The 25332-nt window shown below is 41.8% G+C and overlaps 1 protein-coding gene across 1 annotated transcript in view; it reads left to right on the plus strand.

Moving 5' to 3' along the window:
* Window positions 1–15050: 15050 nt before the first annotated feature.
* Window positions 15051–25332, plus strand: part of THSD7A (thrombospondin type 1 domain containing 7A) — a 307882-nt gene continuing 297600 nt past the window's right edge. Inside the window, exons 1-2 of the mRNA XM_068152522.1 lie at window positions 15051–15153; window positions 15363–16011. The gene's annotated coding sequence lies outside the window, so the exon portion shown is untranslated. The remainder of the gene's footprint in view (window positions 15154–15362; window positions 16012–25332) is intronic.

Here is a 25332-nt window from a genome sequence, read left to right on the forward strand (position 1 = left end):
AGTCTGCTTGTAATGCAAAGAGCAATAGAAAGCTGTAGTACCAGGCTCTGGTGGATGAAGTGCCAGTATTGCGCATTGGCAGATCCTTTTCTGTAAGCTAGATATTTCTCTCCAAACAGACAACTTAACTCTCATGTTTTGCAGAGCTTCCATTCTTTACCTTAGCTTCGTATGCATTGCACAGAGATATTTTAATATCTATGTACATAGAGTGCTCTCTGTGAAATAACTGAGATCTCTTGTGAAAGCAAATAATGAAAGTGATCAGATTAAGCTATATAAGCGTAGTCAGCAAACTTCTTTGGTAGAATATGAATTAGTCAAAGCCAAGTCAACCCACTGCCAGAGGAAGAAATAGTGAAGTTATACCTATGATAACAGCATGACCTCTTGCTTGAAATGAGCGGTCATCAGAATGAATATGGCAGGAGTTAACTCTGGGATTTGTTAAACTAATATTCCAGCACCTACGATTGGTTTGAGTAGATCTCTACACTTTCTCCTTAGTCACTAAATTAGTGGAGGTGTTCAGGAAGAGACTAGATAGGGTGCTTGGTTGCATGGTTTAGTTGATTAGATAGCGTTGGGCGATAGGTTGGACTCGATCTCAAAGGTCTATTCTATTCTATTCTATTCTATTCTATTCTATTCTATCATCTTGCCTTCCACTTGACTAAGACTAGAACAGGCTGCCCAGGGAGGGAGTTGAGTCACCACCCTTAGATGTGTTTGAAAGCCATGAAGATGCAGTGCTTGGGGCTTAGTGGTGGACTTGGTAGAGTACAGTTAATGATTGCACTTGATCTTGAAAGTCTTTTCCAATCTAAATGAGTCTATGTTTCTATGATTCTATAGGATTGATGTGAAGGAAAAAAGGTGAGCAACCTTGCCTGGTCCAGTTACACTGGGACCATGAAGGTAACAGAGCCAGTCCTTGGGCCTGATGTAAGGGTGAGGGAATTTCCAGAGAATTTTTTAAGACCCCTTGCACTGCTTATGTTATCTTCAGGTGTAAAATCCTAACAGGAATATTTGACATAGTGTAATTCCCTCCCCTCCCCACATCTCTGGAAAAGGAGAGTGACTTGGAGCTTAGAGGTCAAAGGGGAGCCACCTTTGAAAGGAACTTGCACACCACTGCAACTAGTTTTGCTGTATTCATAAGCCAGCATCTGTTCTCACAAATTGGCTAATTGTGTGTGCAAGCAGGTATTCACTAATTAGGTGCTCAATTATCCGTTTTGCTCAAACAATGGACATTTGCATGTATAAAATTAAAGGTTTTATGGACAGCTAACGCTTCCCCTGGTAATGAGCATTAGGCAGGGTCCATCTTAAAGACATCCATCAACATTTCAAGGCTTCAGGGAAGTCAAAGGGGCTGAAATTCTCTTATGAATAAGCACTGTATAGGACTGCCTAACAATTAAAGTATGTATGTAGCAATATGAATATCAGAAAGTAGCAGAACCCAATATAAATGATAATTAGGAGAAGTGACAGCTCAGCAGAAAGGAGCGATGGCATCATTAGTGCCACTAGGGGCTTTCTGAAGCATGCTCTTCACAGGACGGCTATGGAAAAGGGAAGGGGATGGGAAACCACAGCTTTTCATTAGGCCAGATAGTTCTCTGGAAAGTCAAACCATTACCAAGACAGATTGCAATAATTTTCTAATTTTCAGAAGGGCCTAAATATGACCTTTCAAAGGGTTTTCAGTTAGCCACCATAAGTGCTTTCTGAAAACAAGGCTTAAGTTTGATTCCAGAGCCTTTTACCTTTGCTCCATATTGTGTTGAGCTAATTACTCGAGTGACAAACTGAGAGCCCTGAAGGCTTTTAAAACTACATTAAAACCTAAAGCATACTGAACCATATTTTGTGGACTAGAAGATAGGATTCCAGATATTATTTAACATTTCGTTCTGCCTCTTGCATGAGAATTTTGTCTGCTTTGTAGGGATGATGTCAGTTTTATTCATGTTCATAAAACAGCTGCCTAAGGTGTGAGGTTATTATAAGAGGGGAAAAGAACTAAGAAAAAGCAACACATACATTTGAAAACTGTTGTTATTTTCTAGGTAATATCATATTCAAAATTTTGAAACCATAACTCTAGTGCCTTTTGTCGCATCAAAATTGAATGAAAGTTTTAACCTTTTTTTTTTACAATAGATATCTCTCATTTGTCTTTTCACCTTACAGTACAAAAACCATAAATTAAAAATCAATGTAGAAGTCTCTGTGTACTTGAGAGCCTGTAGGCAAGCTTCTGATCATGTCTGTCAATCTTGTCAGTAGGTCTCTTTCCAGTGGAAGAAAAATAAAAGGCTGTCACTGAAATCCCAAATGCAGCAGCTCTCAGGGGCTGAAACAATCTTTTGCTTTGATTCAATGTAACTTTCAAACAGGTGTAATTTGTTTCTGAGCAGGTGATCACTGTTCAGTTTGCAGAAAATTAGAAGCCATGAAGAAAGCAATGTTGTCATAGGGTTGGAAGGGTAAGGCCCAAAAGCCTCCTCCCTCCCCCCTGTAAATTAAAGGGAAAGAAAATTGAAGGGAAAGGGAAAAAAAACTCACAGCTGAATTAGCAAAGCAGTGGAGCTGTATATTTACAAAGCAATGTAGGATATGCAGGGGAATATATACAAATTTACAATATTTACAATAGATACAAAGATATACAACAGAGTAGCACAGAAATGAGAGTTCCCTCCTCTGCTGAGGGGGTTCCCCACCTCCGCTTCCCCCTCTCTCCCCTTTTCCCCAGAGCAGGTTAGAAAGAGAGAGAAAAGAGAAAAAAAAATTAGAAACAGTTATGTGTTAATTGGAAAGCAGTTAATACAGGCCTTTGCAGGTTTATCAGTTTCAAGCCCAAAGCCTTGGCCGAAAGCCCAGCACAGAGAGCTGCTGCTGCTCGTTGGAGGAGCAGAAGCAAGACTAAAGATAAAAGTGCCGGAGTGCCCAGGATACCCTCCTGCACTCCCAGTTCAGAAGGTGCTTCCTCCCACTCTACCAATGAAATTAGTTTAGATCCTTCTTTTCATTTACCAACTTCCATCCACCATATTCCCTTTCTTAAAGGCACAGCCTCAAACGGTCACAAATGTTTAGAATAGAATAGGATAAACCAGGTTGGAAGAGACCTTCAAGATCTTCGCGTCCAACCTATCATCCAACACCATCTAATCAACTAAACTATGAAACCAAGCACCCTCTCAAGTCTCCTTCTAAACACCTCCAATGATGGTGACTCCACCACCTCCCTGGGCAGCCCATTCCAATGGGCAATCACTCTCTCTGTGTAGAACTTCTTCCTAACCTCCAGCCTAAACCTCCCCTGGTGCAGCTTGAGACTGTGTCTGGTGCTGGTTGCCTGGGAGAAGAAACCAGCCCCCGCCTGTCTACAACCTCCCTTCAGGTAGTTGTAGAGAACAATAAGGTCTCCCCTGAGCCTCCTCTTCTCCAGGCTAAGCAACCCCAGCTCCCTCAGCCTCTCCTCATAGGGCTTGTGTTCCAAACCCCTCCCCAGCTTTGTTGCCCTTCTCTGGACACGTTCCAGCAAGTCAACATTCTTCCTGAACTGAAGGGCCCAGGTTTGTCCCAAGCCTTCTCTAACCTAGGAGTCTTGCAGCCTTTTGAGTCCAGAGGACTCAACCATTAGTGTTTAAAAAAGGACGAGTATCCAACTCTTTAATCCTTAACTCTAGTTTTGGTCTTTAGTTTTGCTTTTGAAATCAGCTAGAAAAATCCAAAACTACATCCCCCTCCCCTATCCACCTTATGCTGATTAAATAATTAGGTTTCTCAATTCAGAATTTAGCTCAAAAATGAAACTTGTGTTATTTACATATTTAAGAGTTTTAATACATATCAATCATAGAATAATAGAATCATATAATGGTCTGGGTTGGAAGTGACCTCCAAAAGTATTCGAGCCATGGCAGCAAGAAAATAATATCCTCATCAAAGTGACAGGAAGCCTTGCATTCAGTCTCAAAGATGAGAATTGGGCTGCCTAGTCTTTTTGTTTGTTTTTCAAATCCTCTTTTTGATAGTTTCCCTCAAGTAAGATAAGGCTACTGATTTCAGCTGTAGTCCTTCTGTGGTAATGGTGGCAATGAGCAGTGTGAGCAATCTGGCAGTGTAGGCCTAGAGCCTGACACGGTGGTAGGCCATGTCCAGCATGGGTGCGGAAGTGGCTAGCAGTGTAGCAGAATAGTGCTGTGCCTGCACCGTGTAACCAAAGCAGGGCACTGGTAGCTATAAACACAGAGAGTTATCTTGGAATAACAGGACGCACACGTGCATCAACAATCTCTCCTGTTATTACTAGTTTAACCAACAATCAGTAGTAGTACGGTGTGTGGTCACTCGTGAGGAACCAGCGAAGCTATGCCAGCAATGCTCTCTGAGTTTATATAAGTTGTAAAGGTTTTCTTAATACACACTTCTTCTACGCACTCCTTACTAGCCTGTCAGCTCTACTGTCCGCTCTGTACTATGCTTGCATTATAATCAAACAACACTGAAGCAATAAAGGAACAATATAGATCATATTGATCAGCTGTATTGATTTCCAATCTCCATCGTCTGTATCCTTCTAGATAGAATTATGTGTGAGAAAACCAGATAGTTATTCCTCTTTTTCCTCTCAGCTACACCTCTCCATTCACTAGATGTTGAGAGCTTATTCCCTCATTTAAAACCAACCAAACCAAAAACTCGGACTCTTGTCTGACTAAAATCTGAAATCAACTCAAACCCAGGAAATATTTTCACAGCCAGGAGAAAAAACATTCCCTAAGGTGTCAGGAGACCAAATCCGATGAACAGGCATGTATATTTATTTCCCCTGAAGGGAGTTTTAGGAGCCACAAACAGCTCTGCAACCATTTCTGCTGGGTAGTTTGTATTATGATCATCTTCTCCTGGTAATGCTTATGTCATACCAGTTTAAAGAATGTCAGTACTCTGTGTCACAGTGAAATGTCTTTGAAGACTATCACAACGAAGTATTTGCACATTCTGCATACTCAAAAATGTGCTAAGTAGTCTATATTCACTTGTCCTGGTTTGAGCTAGAACAAAACTAATTCTGTTCAGTGATTTCACTTTTCAGCTCACTCTTTTCTCAGTAACTGCACTTTCTGAAGTTAATGGCATGTTTTTGCAGGCAGTGTCTGCTCCTGGAAGTGACAGCTCGTCATGTTTAAAGTTGCTACCAAGAACTGGTATATAGAAAGGCTTTTGCTTTTGCTTCCTCTTACAGAGACTAAGGTCATTCCTAAATCTTATGTACCACACTAGGATGCTGCAAAGTAAGAGGCTGCACCTGTGGGAAGGAGTGGATAATTCAGGTGACCCTAGGCCGACCAACAAGGAATTCCATTCTATTCCATATACATCATATTTGATATGAAGATGAGGGATCAAGAGGGTCAGGCTCTCCTCTTCAATGGTCAGCATCTGTGGAGGACTTTGTTTTGTCTTTGATCCCAACCTCTGCACTCACTACTGAGTCCAGCTGCAGAATCCATCTCCTGCATCTGGTTCCTTTCTGCTGCCGAGTCCAGTCTGGGACTTCTCCAGTGCCTGTCAATGGTGACAGTGATACGATTGCAATCAGGTGGGTTGGGTTTGATATTAGTTTTGTATCTATTTGTGTATATTTAACTTTATTGTTATTATTTCTATTTGTTTAGTTTTCTAATCCATAGATTTCTCTCCCTTATTTCCTTTCTCTTCCTTCTTTGGGACGGGAGAGGAGTTGAATCTCCATCCCTGGAGGTGTTTAAAAGATGCAGAGATGTGATGCTAAGGAACATGGTTTAGCACCAGAATTGGTAGAGTTATATAATGGTTGAACTCAATGATCTTAAAGGTGTTTTCCACCTGAAAGGATACTGAGTTAATAGAAAGCATCACTCGTTTGTACAGTGGCTAGCCCAGCCCTAGTGCCTGGCACCACATTTCCTCCAGTAATCCTCCAGGGACCATTCTGTACCATGCAGAGTTCATGTTCTATCACTGATCAAGTTGGCTTAGACAATGTGACATCTCTCTGAGGTATTTGAATGCTGCTTTAGTAAAAAGTTCTGGAATTAGTATTTGTGTGTGCTAGGCAATGTTCCAGTCCAACAGAAAATTCTCATCTTTTGTAAAAAGAAATCTCATCACAGTAAAACTGATGACAAGGAGCAAGTGGAAAACTGACTGCAAAGTAATTCCTGTGTTTGACAGGCATACCATCTCTTGCCTGACTAGTGGAATGGTGATGCTTCCATTGTTTGTTTGTTTTTCTGGTGGATGAGAAGCTGGACATGAGCCAGCAGGGTGCACTTGCAGCCCAGAATGCCAATTGCATCCTGGGCTGCATCAAAAGAAGCATGGTCAGCAGCTTGAGAGAGGCGATTCTGGCACTGTACTCTGCTCTGGTGAGACCTCACCTGGAGTACTGCATCCAGCTCTGAAACCCTCAACACAGGAAGGAAATAGACCTGATGGAGCGGGTCCAGAGGTGGCCATGAAGATGTCTGGGGGGCTGGAACACCTCTGCTACGAGGACAGGCTGAATGAGCTGGGGTTGTTCAGCCTGGAGAAGAGAAGGCTCTGGGCAGACCTAATAACAGCCTTTCAGTACCTGAAGGGGGCCTACAAGAAGATTGCAGAACTGTTTCTAAAAGCCTGCAGTGATAGGACAAAGGACAATGGTTTGAAATGAGAGAAAAGCAGATTTACAGTGAATGTTAGGAACAAGTTCTTTACCATGAGGGTGGTGGAACACAGGAACAGGTTGCCCAAGGAGGTAGTTGAGGCCCCATTCCTGGAGATAGTCAAGGTCAGGCTTGACAAGGCTCTGGGCAGCCTGGTCTAGTTGAGGATGCCCCTGCTGACTGCAGGGGCATTGGAATAGATGCCCTTTAGAGGTCCCTTCCAACTCAAACCATTTCATGATTCTATGATTTTTCTGAGCCAGAATCCCAGGGAGGTGCAGCCTGCATCTGGCTAAGCAATCCAACATAGAAAAGGACATTCCATGTTTAAAACTGAAAATGGTGTTTAGATTCTAGTGCATTAAAAAATGACCATTTCTAGTGGTCATATTAAGTTTGTGTGTGTTAGTGATAGGATGACCTGGTACCTGCTTCAATTAATGAAAATTAATAAAACAAGAAACCTTTATGTTGTCACACCAAATCCTATAAATCTTTGATGTAAAAGAAATGCTACTTCTACAGTGTCTGCTTAGACATAATGCACTCGTTCTGCTTGAAAAAACTCGTTGCAGCTATGTGGCTACAAGTTGAACCAAATGAAAGCCTAGGAGATGTTTTTCTCACCAGGCTGCTTTTCTTCCCAGGGCCAAGGAGGATGATCTCACTCCATACACCTATGTAAGGGGTCCCCTGGAGAGAGAAGCTGTGCACTAGTAGGGCTGGAATGAGTGATACTTATTCTTACTATTGAATCAGTGTTTTCTTGCAACACACTTAAGGAATATAGTTTTGGATCTCCACAGGCAAATGTGGGAATGTCTCCCCAGTCTTCTTCAACCAGACTGAATTTTCAGTTCCTGAGTCAGCTATGAACCAAGACCCTTTGTACCTTTGATATGTGTCCCTTTGTAGCAGTCAAGCCTTGTTCGTTCTGCCTAAATTTAAGCTATGCTATGTGCTTGAAACAGGATTATCTACATCTTTCCTAAGGGATGATGAGAGTAATGAGCAATTAGTCCACAGTGGGCCAGCTTTTCATAAAAATTCCTTCCTTTTATGTATATTCTGCTTTTGTTAACAGAAACTGACCTTTATATTTTGAATTACCAGCTCCCTGGAGTTTCTCTAATCTCCAAACTATGGAGAAAATAAAGTAAAATTTGAAAGTAAGCTATCCTGTGTCACTTTAATTCTGGCAAGATAATATTCCTCTATTTAATAGTAAACCAAGGTTAAGAAGGCTCATTGTAATTAATAAAGGTAATAGCCAACTGGGGTTTTATATAGGCATGACAAGTATAATAATGATGTGCAACAAAGGTTCTTGTTTTCATAAATCAGCTTTTATAATGCTACAGCTGATCTGCTTTTTTTATATTGGATGGGCAGTGAATGATAAGAGGTTCAACTTTCCAGGTAAGTACTTGTGAAAGAAAAGCAGGGAGTCCAGTGCACAGCATGTTGCAGGAGCATGAAGCCCAGTCTGGAATCTTCTCTTGACGCTTCTTGTGCCTTTGGCTTAAAGCAAGGGAGAGGTGGGTTAAAATACTTGGGATGAAACAATCCATTTTCTATGTCCTGTGGAATATAGAAGACCAGGGAAATAGATGGGATTTTTAAATGAAATTAATAAAATTCCTCTAAAAGTTAAAAAACCTCTGTCAGTAATTCCTGTTTCAGAAAGAACTAGGTGCATTGCCTAAAATTACACACACACACACACACACACACACAAGAGCTTGTATGCTTTGGAAGTAATTGCTATTAGAAAACTCTACTAAGGAAAATAGAAGTATCCTTAGGTACATCTAGATTAGGAGAACTCACCAAGAAGAATAAATGGATGCCTTGCAATCTTCTGCACAGGGACTTCCATACTCCCTATACCCTACCCTACTATAAGATAGGGTAGACTTTGATCTGCCATGCTTTGTTACTAATAATTGACATTCCTATGGGTCTACAGCAACAAGCTGTGTGCCATCCTGCCCTGTTGATGGGAAAATAACCAAACCACTTTGCCATGAGTGACAGTAAAATAGCAAGATTTCCTTCAAGAGACCACGTGGGCTTATTGACATGGCCAGCACAGAGGAGCACAGATATAAATTGAAGTGGATCATTGTAACTTTATTTCCTCCTTCAGTTTCTTGAAGTGTTGGGATGGTCCCACTAACCTAATTGGTCTGAATTACATTTTCACTGCTTGGTGCACAAAGCTTTTAACAGCCATGCTTGCAGGCTTTGGGCAGAATAAGTTCACCTGAGATGCAAAATCCCTGTGTGGAATTAAAGGAAAAAAAAAGCTACTTTGGGCCTGAAAACATTTTCTTGCTTTAGTTACATAGATGTCATTCTCATCTCCCAGCAGCCATTTTTCACATGTCATCACCCTTCTGCTGTTGTGCCTGTTCCTGTGTGGTTTCAGGGTCTTCTTACACCCTTTCTCTCCAGGTGCTCTCCAATCTTTCCACCTATAAAGCTCTCCAAATTCCTTACTCTTGAGAGCTGGAATTATTTATGGCTCTGATCTTCACAGCATTGCTGGAGTTAGTGGTAGATATGAAATGCCATGATATCCCTCTTAAAACCCTATTTGAGTATCAGTTTTTTCAAAGCAAGCCTTTGTGGGATGGCAAAATTTTCCTCAATAAGCAATTTATATTGCAGTGCTTTCCAAGGATTCTGTTTTCAGGGAATACACAGAAAAAAGGATCTGGAGAGGAAAGGAATGTCCAATATCTGCCTCCATTCAAGTATCATTTTTTAACTATATTTCTAGTAGGTGAAATTCAATGGGTGTTCTAGGGAAAAAAAAACCCAACCCACACATTACTCAGCCTTTTCCAAGATGTGAATCTGTTAGGAAAATTGAACTTCCCGTTTGGAGCTTTCAGAGCTGACACAGGACAGTTTTGTTTCTGAGTCAAAAGCAGAGGTATCCCTAAACAGATGGGGAATTAAGTGGGTTTTTAAACATTTCTTCTGTTTTATGAGGAGAGGCTGAGGGAGCTGGGATTGCTTAGCTTGGCGAAGAGGAGACTCAGAGGAGACCTTATTGCTGTCTACAACTACCTGAAGGGAGGTTGTAGCCAGGTAGGGGTTAGTCTCTTCTCCCAGGCAACCAGAACAAGAGGACACAGTCTCAAGCTGCACCAGGGGAGGTTTGGGCTGGATGTTAGGAAGAAGTTCTTCACAGAAAGAGTGATTGGCCATTGGAATGTGCTGCCCAGCGAGGTGGTGGAGTCACCATCACTGAAGGTGCTTAAGAAGAGACTGGATGGGGTGCTTGGTGCCATGGTTTAGTTGACTAGATAGCATTGGATGATTGGTTGGACTCGATGATCTCAAAGGTCTCTTCCAACCTGGTTAATTCTAACAAATTCTAACAATTCCAATCAATTTATTCAATGATAACTTATCTTGAAACACACTAGAAGACAGTGGCTTGGAAAAGAGTAGGTAAGTGCTGAGTTGTGTCACAAGCATGGGCAATGTAAGTCTGTCTGCTCTTCACCACAGTTTGTGCCTTAAACCTTTCAGTGTAATCAGTGTGTAGTTGTGTGTGCTTTCCATGTCCACACGGTGCTAGTAAATTAATGTTTTCTACATAGACTGAACAGGAAGGCCAATTAGGGTCTGCTGTGCTGGTGGTTTCTTGGGTAGACTTCTGCTCACTGAAATAACTAATTAATGTCAAATAAGGCTCAGAATATGTAAAATAGTAACCACACAGTCAATTTATTGCAGCTTTGTTGAACTGAGGTGAAAGCTTCCTTATCCCACACCAATTTGTTGACTTGCTTAGCTCCTTGAATATGAACATGGTTTTTTCTTGTCAAGTCCCTAGGGAAAAAAATTTTCCCTTGTATTTTATTCGCATCATTACAAAACCTCTGGAAAGATCTCACAAGTTCTTAACAGATCTAAGAAGATATTGTCTGCTTGTTTCTTTAAATACTGTCTCCTGGAGCACTTGAACCAATTTCTTTTCAGTGCTCACCCTTGCTTTGTTCTAAAGGCCCTGAAAAAAACCCCACAGAAACCAGTTTGCAAACCCACCTTGCAAGGCTGCTAGGTTTGCCTGCAGTATGGTGGCAATTCTGCAGTATAGCAGAGTATTAGGTTTCAGATATAGCTGCCTGTTTGTTACTGGTATGAAATGGGTGTTCTTTAAAACAGGAATGTATCTATAAGGTGCTTGAGATAATATACCTTACAAGTATGCATTTTTTGATAAATTATATGTATGATATGAATGTAGAGAGGAAAAGCACATGATTCATATCATGGAAGATAAGTTAAAATACACATAGAATTAATGGGAGTACTGGTAAACAATTCACAGAATCACAGAATGAACTAGGTTGGAAATGACCTCTAGAGGACATCTAGTCCCACCACCCCATCTGTAAGCAGGGACATTCCCAACTAGATCAGGTTGCTCAGAGCCTCATCAAACCTGACTTTGGATGCCTCCAGGGATGGGGCCTCAACTACCTCCCTGGGCAACTTATTCCAGTGTCATACCATCATCATAGTACAGAACCTCTTCATAAAGTCCAATCTAAATCTACCTTGTATTCAAACCATTATCCCTCATCCTATCCCTACAGGCCTTTGTAAACAGTCCCTCTCCATTCTTGTAGGCTGCCTTCAGTTACTGGAAGGCTGCTAATAGGTCTGCCCTGAGCCTTCTCTTCTGGAGTATGAATAACCCCAGCTCCCTCAGCCTGTCTTCACAGGAGAGGTGGTCCAGCCCTCTGATCATTTTTGTGACCCTCCTCTAGACCTTCTCTATCAGGTCCATGTCCTTCTTGAGTTGAGGGCCGCAGAGTTTGGCACAGTACTCAGGTAAGGTCTCATCAGAGTTTAAGAAGGATACTGTGGCTAGAAGTTCTAGATTTTTTTTTTCTAAGATGGCAGACAAACCAGAGCTTGCATGAACAAAAGGGAAAGCAATTTCAGCCTAGGGTACCCTTTTTACCGCTTCTTTGCTTTCCCAACCTCACTCTGAGCCATTCTCCCTCACACCTTCACTTCACTGTGTATCTCAACATAGACCACATGCATAAAAATCTATACTAGCTTCAAGTATGCCCAAGAACTGAATCTCAGGCAAATGTCATTACTGTTAGTGGGAAAACCTAACATCCAGCATTGAACTTGGCTTGGAAAAACTCTCTGCTTTCTAGGTGCTGCTCATACCCTTAAAGTTACTGTATGACCAACTTGTATGGCCAAATGGGATATAAATTCACCCAAATCTTTGCTCTTTCTGACAGAAATAGAAACTCAGGAGGAAGTTTTATTTTGACCATGATGTTTAGTGTAGGTTTCAGCATGAGCACCTCTTTTAGAAGATGGATGAGTCATTTTAGCTGCCCATTTTTAATACTTTGAGTCATAGGGAAAACCCCACATAAATAACAGTTTTATTTTATAGTATTAAAATCCTTGAGATTTATTAAAAGCAATAGGACAGAGTAGTGAGTTTGTGAGGAGTTGGTGATATTTCTGAGAGGTCTGAAGAAAAGCAGGCTAAGGGGGAGAATCTCATTGCCATCGTCATCTGTGGAGGGAGTGCCTACAAGGAAGACAGAACCACACTCTTCTCGGGCACCCAGAGGAAGGATGAGCAGCAACACACACAAGCTGCAGCAAGGGAAACTTTTTAGTAAAAAAAAAAGTAAAAGAAGTAAAAAAAAGCAGTAAAAAAAGCAGTAGTCAGAGGTGCTGAGGAACTTGATCTGGCTTTGAAGTTGCACTACCTTGCGCAGGAGGTGGAACTATATCATCTCTAGAGGTCCTCCCCAGCCTAAATTATTCTGATTGTACAGAGTGATACTTCCAAGTCATAATAATGACCTGGCTCTCCACCTGAACTGTTAGTATTGTCATTGTGATTTCAAAAGTAAATGATTTAAAGATGATCTTTCCCTAGACTTTGCACCAAATTTAGGAAGGGTGATACTTGTGCCCGAGTCTGTGTCAGACACTGCAGGAATTTACTGAGGCAGGGTACAGTGGCCAGCAGGAGCAGGGAGGTCATTCTGCCCCTGTACACTGCACTGGTTAGGCTGCACCTCGAGTACTGTGTCCAGTTCTGGGCCCCTCAGTTTAGGAAGGATGTTGACTTGCTGGAACGAGTCCAGAGAAGGGCAACGAAGTTGGTGAGGGGTTTGGAACACAAGCCCTGTGAGGAAAGACTGAGGGAGCTGGGGCTGCTTAGCCTGGAGAAGAGGAGACTCAGGGGTGACCTTATCACTCTCTACAACTACCTGAAGGGAGGTTGTAGACAGGCGGATGATGGTCTCCTCTCCCAAGCAGCGAGTACCAGAACAAGAGGACACAGTCTCAGGCTGCGCCAGGGGAGGTTTAGGTTGGATGTTAGGAAGAAGTTCTACACAGAGAGAGTGATTGCCCATTGGAGTGCGCTGCCCGGGGAGGTGGTGGAGTCGCCGTCATTGGAGGTGTTCAGGAGGAGACTTGATGGGGTGCTTGGTGCCATGGGTTAGCTGTTTAGATGGGTTGGATTGGTTGATGGGTTAGACGCAATGATCTTGAAGGTCTCTTCCAACCTTGTATATTCTAAATCCTAAATTATAAATCCAAGTGCTGAAAGCAGGTTAACAGCACTTTTGATACCTTGTGCATTACTTTTCTTAAATCTAACAAAAAACAACACACATTTTCCTAAAAGAAGTCTTTAATAACAAAAATCAAGCTGGTTAAGCATGATAAACATTTAGTTTTGAATATATTTTTTAATAACTGTGGTAAACTGTGTTTTGGACTGTGGTTCCTTTTGTGTGATAGTACTGATGCTGTTACTGAATCTACAGAGCAGGTGTCCAGAAATTCTGGATGTTGCTAGAGATTGATCACGTTATTACAGGAGATGAAATCAAGCTCACAATTACTCAGTCTTAGATACTGATGCTAAGCTTATATTTAGACAAGCATTTGACATATTAATCAATGTGATATTATGAAGGCCTGATTGAAGTTGATCATACCATAACTCATTTTTTTGCTATGTGGAAAAAATAAATAAATTAGGGGATACTAATGAAAAAAAAGGTCTTTTCTCCACCAGGAATATTTAGATTGCACTGAATGTCTAATGTTCTTTTAGAAGTAGTAAGTAAAAGTGACATTGAGTCACTGCTTTCCTCAAAGTGAATGAAAATAATTACAACTTGAAAAAAAAAAAAGAATTATTTTGCTACAGCAGTTACTGCAAGTAAAGATAAATCTACTGGAGCCAGCAGGACAAACCTATTAACTCACAACTTTGCCTGTTTAATTCTGAAAGGGCATTAAAGCAATGATTGGGATACTAATGGTGTTTGCCTGGCTTTGCTTCTTATCCATGTCTGAAAGCTGATCTGCTTGGTTTCTTCTTCAGGTTTGAAGTTTGTGACATCCAGGAAGGAAAACACAGTACTTTCATTATTTAGAAAGGGAAATGTAGCGGCGCTGGGAAGCACCCTTTCATAACATGAAGTGAATATTCATCTTCCTAAGAAATGTTTCTCTTTAAGGAAACGTATGGGATTCTGTCACTGGCTGTTTAATAATTCCAGAAGTTGAGTGATTTATGCCCGAGCTGGAGAGTGCCCTGTTTGTCTGCCATCTGTCCCAGCTAATCTCTGAATTCCATCTACAAACGTGGATGACTTACAGCTTTCCTGATTAATGACATCTATCATTTTCTTCACAACACACTGCAATTAATCTCACCCTGTCCCAAGGGTCCGCTGTGGTAATAGGGTTGGGGGGGGGGGGGGGGGGGGGGGGGAAGGGGGAGGGGAGAAGCAGCCTGAAAAAGTCCTTTTGGAAGTAACAGCCTCTTCGTCTTCCCTCCCTTCCCTCCCTCCCCGCCCCCCCCCCCCCCCCCCTTTTTTTTTCTCTCCTTGTTTTTTATGTACGTATTTATTTACTTTTGACGCACAAACATACTGTCCGTCCCCCGTCCCCCCCTTTCTTTTCTTTCCTTATTATTTTTTTTCTTTACGTTTTCCCCCCCTCTCCCGTCTGCTCTTGTTCCACACTCCTGTCAGTGCAGGAGCGTCAGCTCCCTGACCCGGCTCTGGCCGTGTGCCCAAGCGCGGTGCCCCCGCTCCGCCCGCGGGGCCGCGCTGCGCAGGGGGTAAGCTCGGTCCCGAGGGTGCGGCGGGCAGGTGCCCGCTGAGAGTAAGAGGAGGAGAAGGAGAAGAGGGCAGCCGCAGCTGCATTGCGGATGGAGCCGCTGGTCATGGGGGGGAGGGCGCGGGGGGGCCGCGTGATGCCAGGGGGCGGGTAAACGCCCGCGGAAGGGAGCGTGGGCGGTGCGGGGCACCGGGCGGGCGCGGAGCCTCCGCCCCGCCGCAGCAGGGAGTTGCTGCCGCCGCGGGCCGGGCAGCGGAGTGGAGTGGAGCGGAGCGGGGAGGTGAGTGCTAGCGGGCGCGGAGGAGTGCGCGGTGCTGTCCCGGACTTCCCTCTCCACCGCTCCACGGGAGCATCAGCCCCAGGGTCTGTCTGCCCCAGGTGCGGGGTAGGCGCGCAACAGCCCCCGGCGCTGGGGTGGGAAGTTGCGGGTGGTCTCGGAGCTGGGATTATACCTGAGTCGTTCTTTTCGTTCTCTCCCGGGTCTCACAGCGGGAGTGCCCCGGGCTGCCCCGGCTCAGCCGTAAGAGGGTCAGGAATTGGCTCTGGAGTCGGTGCGGTCACTGCTTGCGGAGTTGCAAAGGCAGCCGGGCGTCCGGCTGCGAAAACCGGTCGGGATGTTTGAGCTGTTCTAGGGAATTTAACCATCCGAGAAGCGGCTCCTCAGCCCTGCTTCCACTCTTCGTGGGGCCAAAGCGAAAAACGGCGACCTGACGTCGCGTCTTTACAAAGCAAAGGCTATGCTGGGCTCGGATCAGCCGGGCTCCCCATACACAAGCCTGCGGGTCCAGACTGAAACTTTTTGTATTGTGAAAGTCAATACTTGCTGCCACTGAAAGATATAGAAAACCCCCGAAAAAACATCAGGAAGAAGCCCTCATTTGTGAGGTATTTAATTTGTGCGTGTTATAGCAGTTCGATTGTGGTGGTTCCCTTCATACACCCGCAGAAGGACAACTCTCAGCCTAGAAGTGCTCAGAGCTATTACATGGTCATGAAGCATTTTGTGACAGGACTGGTGGAGCTGATACTGAAGAAGTAGCTGAGGCGTATGAGGAGACAGAGAGGGAGTGGGAAGAGGCTTATAGCCCACACATTGAGAGTTCTGGAGCACTCAACCAAAAAGAAAGTAAAGAAAAAGGTATAGTTAACCCCCCACCCCCCCAATCCTGTAGTAAATGCTGTTGTCATAAAGGTAAAATCAAGTTGATGATGTTCTGATAACTCATCTGAACTAAGACAAAATCTGTGGTACTCTGGAAGCTGGAAAAGAAAAATGAAAGGGTCTGTCTTCTAGAGGAAGTTTTGTGTGTAGTAAACGTTATAATGTGTAACACTGAGGTTGGCCTGCTCAGTTCAGAGTTACAATTCTGATGTGGCTATGTTGAACAGTTTATAAATCAGCACTAAGTTTGAGGGAGCTGCGCTGGAGAAAGTTATTTCAACAAACTCTTGTACCTCATTAAAAATGTCCACTTTTAAAACAAATTACCCTTTAATTGTAGGACAGTATATTAAAATTATTTGCCACATATGTATAGGTCCCAGGACATTCCTTGTCCTTTAGTCCTCTTTTCCAAAGATCCTATTGAGAAAGCCTTTGTTGATGAGAGGTCTCTTGGAGGGCACCTGGAAGGCAGTGGGAGGTGAATGTTATGGAAGTTGCTTGAGAACAGCATGCTGGGCTTTGGAAGCAGGTGATTTGTCGTTTCTTTTTTTAGGTACACATTGTCCATGATGTGTTATTGTTTTGGCCTCACCATTGGATTTATTTTGGAATGATGTGGTTTGTGTTAAGGCCATTGGTATAACATTAGGTCACCTCAATATCTTGGAAACGTCTGAAATGGATGCTACTGGTTCATTTGCTAAGCCCTGTCCTGACTTGTCATTCAGCAGGACTTAGCTAAAGTTGTCAGAAGTTTCACTGGTTTTATGGCACTACTCTGCAGATGCCAGTTTTCTGGTGGCACTTGCTTTGCTTTGCTTTGCCAGTTATTTTTTTTTCTCCTTGGAATGGATTGGGACTTCATATTGTCAATGACTTGTCTTTATAAACTGAGGAATTTAGGGCATCTTTAGCAGCTATCACTTTATTCCTGGTGTTTTACAATTTGTTTTACTGGGCAGCACAACATACCAGAAATTCCAGCAGTGGTTAGGCACTTGGATCCACATTTATCTTCCCACACTGTGCATTTTACAACAAGAGGGAATAGTGGGAAGCTGACAAAGTGGCAGTGTTCTGACATAGTAATTCTGTAGGTTGTATATCATGTCAGTGCACCATATTACAGCAGTTGTACGTAGCTTATTTGTCACAGCTGGCTAGAAGAGAGGGGGAAGGGAACTAGAATTGCCTCGGGCTTTCCTCCAAATCCACATGAGAACAGCAAAGTTTTTATTTGGATCCTATTGAAACATAGGATAATTTTAGTGAGCAGTTTGTATTTGATACTAGAAATCTTGTTGGACTAACAAATTCAGCTGAAGTAACCAAATCCTACGCTTTCTATTCTCAGTAGTTCCTTTAGTTACTACTCAGTGTGAGTAGGGTGAAATGCCTTGTCATTTATCTCTCCCTGACCACTCTGAAATCTGAAGGTGCAAGTCATTGCTTTATTGCACTTAATAAATAGTTAATCAATGTATCCAAAATGTATTCAGAATGCAACCAGGAAGACAAAGCATGTTAGTATAGAGCTCCAAACTGTATTAAATTCCTTCTTATCCATGGCATAGTCTACTTCCTCCAGTTCTGTTCCATGAGAGTGAAAAGGCAGTGTGTAGATAACACAAGGATTTGTTTCTTTAAAAATACAAACAAAATTATTTATTTTCTCAGGTACTTGTGACTTCTACTTGACAGGGTTTGAAGCCAGGATTAAATGCATGCTGAAGGAGATGCAGGGAAAGATGGGCTAGAATGCTAATATGTATCAAACGTTTCAGTCTGCTACTCTGCGCTGTTCTGATCTAATTGCTCCTCTTGCTTCCAAGATGTAGAACTATTAATGAGCTAAATATATTCAGTATCTTCTTTGAGCTGTTAGCTTTATTTATCACGAGCATAGAGCACCTGTCAGAAGTGTGCCCTGTCCTCAAAACTACCATGTGCAAGGAAGATACCCAAATAGCACAAGAAGTGGGTTTGAAATGTATTTCATTTTGCAGACCATTAACAATTTTGCAGTGGAATCAATTTTGCATTTAAATCTTGCTGTCAGTAGGCCTGTTCTTTTTCATCATGTATTCTATACCTCATGGAAATTATCTGCGTATTACAGGTTGAAAATTGCAGGTAAAATATTTGAGAATCCACTTGAACTTTTGGATGGTTGACTGATGGTGTGTGGATGTGTAGCAACTTCCCTGGAAGTTGTGAATGAAAACCAAGCCTCTCTTTTCACAGTTGGCCTTTTCTCCTCTGTTGCATATTTGACAAATATGTTGATATGACAAGTTAATTTCATGGTTAATTAATTAGTGCTAAGATTCATATGTAGGTATATAATATATAAAGATCTATTCTGTGATAGAAACTTAGGAAATAAAGGAAATATTCACCTGGACTGCCAATGTAATGTGGCAGTGGAAAAGACAAAAAAACCGTCACCTTAAGATGATGTGTGAGTAGGGAGGGTTCTGAAAGATCCAATAAAACTATTGGTGTCCTCTCACAGTAACTTATGATGAGATGGAATGTTCAGATCCCTCATCTTCAAGAAGAAATAACAAATTGGACCAGGTGGTAAGAAGAGCTGTCAGGATGCTTGAATATATAGCAAGCCTGCCTTGTCAAAAAGAGATAGGAGAGATCCTGACTTGTTTCGCCAAGTGAAATGAAAGCTATGTAGGGCATGGACTCCATCTACAAAACTGGAAAGTGGTCAAGAGAAGAGAAGTAGAACCTTGTCATAAAGAATATTACTGGCACAAGACTATCTACTACCCCAATGACATTTTTTGCAGAACTTTAGGGAACATCCCCCTGTTTGAGAACATGGACTCTGAAACACCCAGTGGCAGCAGAGGGGCATGGGGAAATGCTGCAGAAGTTTTGAGATGGAGTTTGCCCAGAATGTTCCAGAAGGAATTGCATACTTAGCAGTGGTATGAACCCAGGGAAATGATTGCATTTAGCTTCTGTCAAAGCTTTAAATGTCATGCCATGCAACATGCCAATCCAGTTCCTCTTCGGGCTGTTTAAAAGGCAGCTTCAGAAACCCTTCTTTATTATTTGGCACTCGCCAGCGTTTAACCCCTCTGGAGGGACTTCTTTTCTACGTCAAGTTTAAGCTGCTTGTCTGTGCCTTAGCAGGCTAAAGCCGCATTGTGTACAGCCTGTCTCTCTGTTCTTGCTGCTTCTGCTTTTCCTTCAGCAGCCCTCTGGGCTGCCTGAAGTGGGAGATTAATCTTTCCTGCTCTCTTGTTCTTCAGCCTGTGCTTAGGATTGGCTCCAGCTCTGTATAGCCTGACACACTCTTCTAAATTCCCCCTAAAAACATCTAATATTTCAGATGACTTCCAATCATAGCCCTTTCAGAAAAGAAATATGAAAAATGGGCAATGTGGATGTTTCTAGATATTCTTCTTTCACCTTAAAACATCAAGGGCAGCAAAGAAACTGTCCACAGTCATTTATGGAGCTGAAAATTTGCTAACAACGACACAAAGTTTTGAATGAAGACAAGTTTAGAAGCGGTTTGGTCAAGAGAATAGAATAGAATAAACCAGGTTGGAAGAGACCTTCAAGATCATTGCATCCAACCTATCATCCAACACCACCCAACCAACTAAACCATGCAACCAAGCACCCTGTCAAGTCTCCTCCTGAATCAATCTTGTTCTTTTTCTCCTTCTGTTTGTTTAGCGCATAAGAAAATGTTATTGTGCTCTCATGTGGCATGCCAGCATCTTCAGCAGAACTATTCATGTTTCAGAGAATAGCACAGGCTTCTATTTAGCTCTCAGTTCTTCCTTAGAGATGTCTTTTAGATTAATCCATTAGCAGCCATTTTGGAGGATGTGCTGTACTCTTTCTGGTTGAAATCAGGATGCCAAAGTTTGGGAAACACTGCTTTGTTGCTTGGTGGAAACATGGGTACTTTGTAAGCTTTGGGATTAGTTGTCTGTCTGGGTAGAAATGAGTTTACTTCTAAAACAATTTTATTTTGTAGAAAGATGCTTGACATGGGGAATTCTAAAAGTCATAGCTTACAAATGCGGCAGGGTAAGTGACACCAGCCCTTCTCTTTCATCGTGTTGTGGCCGGGAAGGGGTTGGTCTCTTCTCCCAGGCAACCAGCATCAGAACAAGGGGACACAGTCTCAAGCTGCACCAGGGGAGGTTTAGACTCGAGGTGAGGAGGAAGTTCTTCACCGAGCGAGTCATTCGGCATTGGAACGGGTTGCCCAGGGAGGTGGTTGAGTCACCATCCCTGGAGGCATTCAAGAGGAGATTGGACGTGGCACTTGGTGCCATGGTCTAGTCATGGGGTCTGTGTTGATAGGTTGGACTAGATGATCCTCGAGGTCCTTTCTAACCTAAGTTATACTGCGATACTGTGGTGCATTAGAAGATCAGCAGTGGCTGTAGTGTTACAGAGGTAGAAGTCCAAAAGGCATCAAATGGTTGAGTTTGGAGTGTGGACATCTTTGCTCCGGCCAGTGGGAAAAGACCCAAGAGAGACATGTTGAAGCCATTATTAGGAAACTTGAATGATTTTGGGAAATACCCAAGTATGTTTATGAAATTATTTACCTCTTCTCTGACTCTGTATTTCCTCTTGATTACTATCCACTTCTTGTTTTTAGCATCTTTTCCTCCTGTTTGGTTACTAATCTCTTTATTCTGCCTACTCCTAGGTCTTAATATCTGCATCCCCAAAGTAAGGCAACAGAAAGTTTAAAGCTACATTTTAAACAAGTCTTTAGTGTTGCATTTAAGTGTCTATGGGTAACTGTCTTGTTTGTTTGGCATTTGGGTTGTGTGTTTTTGGGTGGTTTTTTAAAGTATATTATCAATGTTTTTGTATTGGTGTTTATTATGTTAAGACTTCTGGACAGACATTTCATGGAGTGTTTCGTATTACTCTTGCTTAATAAAATTTCAGCTAGATTGTAAAATTAATTTAGGGTAAGTTGCCTGAGGGAGAGAATAAACACATAATTATTGCCTCAATTTACAATATGGGGTCTTTACTCTGCAGAAAGTAAATTGTCTTACCTATCTGAAATGCAAATCATGCTATTGAAATCTACAATGTCATAGGGAGGCAGCGTTACAATTTGTAACAAGAACAAAAAAAGGCATTAAATGAACTTAACAATTTTAATTTAAAGAAATTATGAATTATATTTATTGATATTTCCCTCTTTTTTTGTGTTCCATTCCTTCCCCCCAGGTTTGAGCCTTGCTTTCCACAGAATAACAGAATTGTCACGGTTGGAGGGGACCCCTAGGATCATCTAGGTCCAACTGCCCTGCCATAGGCAGGGACACCCTCCACTTGATCAGGTTGCCCAGAGCCACATCCAACCTGACCTTAAAAACATCCAGGGATGGGGCTTCTACCACCACCCTGGGCAACCTGTTCCAGTGTCTCACCACCCTCATGGTGAAGAACTACTTCACAATATCTAATCTAAATCTACCTTCGTCTAGCTTGGATCCATTCCCCTTAGTCCTCTCACTACCCAACACCCTAAAAAGTCCATCATCAGCTTTCTTGTAGGCCCCCTTCAGATATTGGAAGGCCACAATAAGGTCTTCTCAGAGACCTTACTGTTTTGTTTGAGGAAAAAGAATAGAAGTGATGAGAACCCAGTGATGAGAACAGATGAGGCAGTAACAATTTTACCGTAACATTATCACCTGCTTTAATGCATGTATGTTTTATGGTCCTGTTTTGAATTAGGCAACATAATGCAAAAGCTAATCAGAAATCTGTCTTTTTCAAACCCGAGCATTATATAAATATGATTCTGTGTGCTGTGATTCCTGTTGTAAAAATGTGCTGGTCAAAGTCCTTTGATTGGAAAGAATTCTCCCACTTTGCTTTCAGAGAGTATTAAAAACTAAACACAGTATCTTAGACATCTCCTGGTCTTTAAGTGCTCTGTCATTGAAGGGGAGAAGTTTACTCCCTTTGACTTCTATATGTGTAAGGCTGGGTTCTGATAGTCCAGTGACTGCATAATAGAGTGGTATTCCATTTAGATGCATACAAAAAAGAGGCAGATCAAGACATTTTGAGAAATCCATTGCAGTGACTGTGATTGTGTGAATTATCAGTTGCATGTAAATCTCACTAAGGATGATGGGTAAAAATCCCAGATAGAAATGCTTGTAACAATGCACCTTTTGTGGTCTGTGTAATTAATTTAATACATGTTTTGGAGGTTGACTAATATACATATAATGACCCTTTTGTTTAGGTCAATGTAAAGTTTAATATATCTTGGAGATTAGTATTGATCAAAGTAAGGCCAAAATCAATCCTGGATTTTGAGGGTCATTACACTTGGAAATAGGATACAATATGGGAGATACTGCAAATGTTAGATTATGGAAGACATTTAGTTATGGGAAAATAATAAAACCAACAATATTGCTTAGTTGTAGTGGCTAATGGCAAAAAAAAAGTTCAACCTGATAAAAGATTGGTTATTCAAATAAGTAATGTTAAACGTCTTATCACTTTCCTTAGTTTGACAGATGACCTTCTGGAAGTCAATATTGAAGTTCCCTTTGCTTCAGTGGTGGAGGGATTTTGTCCTCCATATTTAAGGCATGAGCTGAGGGAGAGGGTTTCTTTAGAAATACAATTTTTAAATGTTAGATTTTTTTTCTGTCTTGCCTCTCTTCCTTGGATGTTTTGGTCATATTCACTCTGCACAGTTGAAGAGGTACATGTGTAGAGAAATGAAAGAGGAAATTACAATACAGTGTACCCTTTGAATACTGCATGGCAAGCGTAGTTGATTCCTCTGGAGGTGGCCTAGTGATGCTTGCTAAATAAGATACATTTGAACAGAACATTTTAGTTTATTTTTTTATATCATGATTTTTTGTTTTCTTTTGCTTGTCTCTGACCTGGGTACTCCATTTAAAAATAACTTGGTTGTAATTTTGAAGATCTTGGATGAGAGTTTTCAACAGAAGTAAATGTTCCTGGAACTGTGACTTGACTGGAGTTCTGTGTGAACTGAAGTAGCAGTACTTTAGCCAAGATTCCTCTGTGAAAGTTCTCTTACTTTCTCCTCATGTTTTTCAGAAGCTATTAAAATAAATGAAGGTTATTCTATTTATGTTCTGCACAAAAGTCATCCTCTGATAGAACTTTTTCTGCAGAGAGCACTGGATGATGTTCTCCACAATTAGTTATTATAATTCCATTGATGTTTACAATTATACTTTGGTCTGTCACCTAGTCTTATATGTTATACTCTCACAAACTGTAGTTGAGACGAATAATTATGTATTTAAATTTATGAATGGATACTTGTTTATAATCCTAATGATGTGTTTGAATGTGAATGGCAGTTTTATATATATGCACATGTATGTTGGATTCAGAGGGGCCCTGCGTAGCACTGCCTTGAAAATCAAAGCCTTGTATAAATGCAGGCTGTTGATATTGGAAGTGATCTTCAAAGCTGCTCCATTTAAAGATACTTAATTGTGAGTAATGAGCTACATCCCAGATACAGCTTTGGTTTGTATTCTCAGAGATCAAAGCACCAAGATTATACTTAGTCTATGAAAGTCGTTCTACCTGAGCACCTCTTCTTATCAATGGACTTTTATATTCACACTTGCTTATTAAACAAACCACAAAGAACTAATCTGCCTTGAGCTAAGTAATCAGCCTCAGATGCATGAGCGTTCTTCACAGCAGTCTTTTCTTCATATTATAGAGTGCCAATGCTAATGTATTTTGTAAGTGTCAAGGAGACACTTCTTTACAGTGAGGGTGATGGAGCACTGGAGGAGGCTGCAAGGAGAGATTGTGGAGTCGTCTTTGCTAGAGACTTTCAAAACCCCACTGGATTCATTCCTGTGTGGCCTGCCTGAGGTGATCCTGCTCTGGCAGGGGGATTGGACTCAATGATCTCAGGAGGTCCCTTCCAACCCCTAACATTCCATGATTCTTTAATGCAGAAAAAAAAGGTATTGTGAAAAGTGATGCAGCCACTTAATTTATTTATATAGTTTTGAAAAGCCCACTCAAAATGGGTCATGCTTGCACTGTGTGAGCTGACATTGAGAAAGTTTGGAGACGGTTTGAAACTTGACCTATATTTTTGAACTGGGGCTGCAGTAACTGGGCTGAAGGAGAGATCAAGCTTTATAGGTTGTGTTTTTTTTCTATGCATAGAAAGGTTGATATTTGGAGAGTGATTTAATCCAGTTATAACTGTGTTTGTATTAAATACACATCTGAGTTGGGGACTTTTATTTCTTCATCAGGGAGGCTCAGTTGCTAAGGGAAGTTAAATTATTATGTATACCCATATGAGAGCAGAGGAGGCTGAAATTGTGTTTAGCCAGGCACATGTCTAAAAAAGATAATATATGTCTGAAAAGCAATTCCTTATAATTTTTTAATGCTTTATTGCTTTGCAGTAATGAAATTATGTACATTTGGAGTAAATCGCTATTTTACTTCTAAAAACCCAAGATTATTATAGCACTGATAATGTCTTGGAAAGCAATGCTGCTTTGATTGGTGCCAGAGGTCTTCAACAGTGTTAGCTTGATCTCTGCTTCCAAATATAGAACCACAGAATTGTTGTAGTTGGAAAAGACCTCTAAGATGATACAGTCCAGCCACTGACCTAACACCACCATGCCTTCTTAAAGCATGTCCCAAAGTGCCATGTCTACATGATTTTTGAACACCTCCAGACAGTGACTCCACCACCTCCTTGGGCAGCCTGTTCCAGTGCCTGGTCACTCTTTCAGGAAAGAAATTTTTCCTAATATCAAACCTAAACCTCCCCTGGTGATTTGAGGTGATATCCTCTCACTCTATTGCCAGTTACTTGGGGAAAAGAGATCAGCACCTACCTCACTTCATCCTCCTTTGAGGTATTTGTAAGGAGGAATAAAATCTCCCCTCGGCCTCCTTGTCTCCAGGATTAACAATCCCAGTTCCCTCAGATGTTCCTCATAAAACTTGTTCTCCAGACCTTTCACCAGGTTTGTTGTCTTTGTCTAGACAAGCTCCATCACCTCAATGTCCTATGTTGATACGCTGCAGTTTCTCAGAGAAAAATCACAGCCAGATATTCTGCCTCTTGTGATACTGACTGTTCACCTTGGGATGCTGAAATGGTCTGCCTCTAAGCCTGAAAATTGTACACAAATTTCAATCTGTTCTGGCTTGGAAAAAAAAAGAGAAGGAATAGCATTAGTGAAAGCATGACATGGGGGACGCCTGTTTGTAGTGTGACTT

The sequence above is a fragment of the Melanerpes formicivorus genome, unplaced genomic scaffold (assembly GCF_026170545.1).
Source record: "Melanerpes formicivorus ecotype bairdi unplaced genomic scaffold, bMelFor1.0.p_v2 SCAF_23, whole genome shotgun sequence".
Lineage (NCBI taxonomy): Eukaryota > Metazoa > Chordata > Aves > Piciformes > Picidae > Melanerpes > Melanerpes formicivorus.